Source organism: Oncorhynchus masou, chromosome 5 (assembly GCF_036934945.1).
Source record: "Oncorhynchus masou masou isolate Uvic2021 chromosome 5, UVic_Omas_1.1, whole genome shotgun sequence".
NCBI lineage: Eukaryota > Metazoa > Chordata > Actinopteri > Salmoniformes > Salmonidae > Oncorhynchus > Oncorhynchus masou.
The window spans coordinates 6,928,876-6,931,375 of NC_088216.1; the positions used below are offsets into that span (position 1 = coordinate 6,928,876).

The window sequence follows — 2,500 nt, forward strand, 5'->3', positions numbered from 1 at the left end:
GGCAGGTGTGTGTGTGTTTGTGTGTTAGTTGGGGGGGGCAGGTGTGTGTGTGTTTGTGTGTTAGTTGGGGGGGGCAGGTGTGTGTGTGTGTGTGTGTTGGGGGGAGGTGTGTGTGTGTTTGTGTGTTTGTTGGTAGTCAGCATTTGTTTTGTATTTTATTTTCAGGAAATCTTTCTTCTCTGGTCATGCTTCGTTTGCAATGTACACCATGCTGTATCTAGCAGTAAGTATCTCCCCCCCACACACACACAATGTACACCATGCTGTATCTAGCAGTAAGTATCTCCCCCCCCCCCACACACACACAATGTACACCATGCTGTATCTAGCAGTAAGTATCTCCCCCCCACACACACACACAATGTACACCATGCTGTATCTAGCAGTAAGTATCTCCCCCACACACACACACACAATGTACACCATGCTGTATCTAGCAGTAAGTATCTCCCCCCCACACACACACAATGTACACCATGCTGTATCTAGCAGTAAGTATCTCCCCCCCACACACAATGTACACCATGCTGTATCTAGCAGTAAGTATCTCCCCCCCACACACACACACAATGTACACCATGCTGTATCTAGCAGTAAGTATCTCCCCCCACACACACACACAATGTACACCATGCTGTATCTAGCAGTAAGTATCTCCCCCCACACACACACACACAATGTACACCATGCTGTATCTAGCAGTAAGTATCTCCCCCCACACACACACACAATGTACACCATGCTGTATCTAGCAGTAAGTATCTCCCCCACACACACACACAATGTACACCATGCTGTATCTAGCAGTAAGTATCTCCCCCCACACACACACACAATGTACACCATGCTGTATCTAGCAGTAAGTATCTCCCCCCCACACACACACACAATGTACACCATGCTGTATCTAGCAGTAAGTATCTCCCCCACACACACACACACAATGTACACCATGCTGTATCTAGCAGTAAGTATCTCCCCCACACACACACACACAATGTTCACCATGCTGTATCTAGCAGTAAGTATCTCCCCCCCCACACACACACAATGTACACCATGCTGTATCTAGCAGTAAGTATCTCCCCCACACACACACACACACAATGTACACCATGCTGTATCTAGCAGTAAGTATCTCCCCCCCACACACACACAATGCACACCATGCTGTATCTAGCAGTAAGTATCTCCCCCACACACACACACAATGTACACCATGCTGTATCTAGCAGTAAGTATCCCCCCACACACTCCCACACACACAATATACACCATGCTGTATCTAGCAGTAAGTATCTCCCCCACACACACACACACAATGTTCACCATGCTGTATCTAGCAGTAAGTATCTCCCCCCCCCCCACACACCCCCACACACAATGTTCACCATGCTGTATCTAGCAGTAAGTATCTCCCCCACACACACACACACACACAATGTACACCATGCTGTATCTAGTAGTAAGTATCTCCCCCACACACACACACACAATGTACACCATGCTGTATCTAGCAGTAAGTATCTCCCCCACACACACACACACAATGTACACCATGCTGTATCTAGCAGTAAGTATCTCCCCCACACACACACACACAATGTACACCATGCTGTATCTAGCAGTAAGTATCTCCCCCACACACACACACAATGTACACCATGCTGTATCTAGCAGTAAGTATCTCCCCCCCACACACACACAATGTACACCATGCTGTATCTAGCAGTAAGTATCTCCCCCCCACACACACACAATGTACACCATGCTGTATCTAGCAGTAAGTATCTCCCCCACACACACACACACACAATGTACACCATGCTGTATCTAGTAGTAAGTATCTCCCCCACACACACACACACAATGTACACCATGCTGTATCTAGCAGTAAGTATCTCCCCCACACACACACACACAATGTACACCATGCTGTATCTAGCAGTAAGTATCTCCCCCACACACACACACAATGTACACCATGCTGTATCTAGCAGTAAGTATCTCCCCCCCCACACACACACACACACAATGTACACCATGCTGTATCTAGCAGTAAGTATCTCCCCCCACACACACACACACACAATGTACACCATGCTGTATCTAGCAGTAAGTATCTCCCCCACACACACACACACAATGTACACCATGCTGTATCTAGCAGTAAGTATCTCCCCCCCCCACACACACACACAATGTACACCATGCTGTATCTAGCAGTAAGTATCTCCCCCCCCACACACACACAATGTACACCATGCTGTATCTAGCAGTAAGTATCTCCCCCCCCCACACACACACAATGTACACCATGCTGTATCTAGCAGTAAGTATCTCCCCCACACACACACACACAATGTACACCATGCTGTATCTAGCAGTAAGTATCTCCCCCACACACACACACACACACAATGTACACCATGCTGTATCTAGCAGTAAGTATCTCCCCCACACACACACACACAATGTACACCATGCTGTATCTAGCAGT

At 47.5% G+C, this 2,500-nt stretch overlaps 1 pseudogene; it reads left to right on the forward strand.

Annotated features, from left to right (window-relative positions):
* LOC135525750 (phospholipid phosphatase 3-like) overlaps window positions 1-2,500 on the forward strand; it is a 20,069-nt pseudogene that overhangs the window by 10,369 nt on the left and 7,200 nt on the right.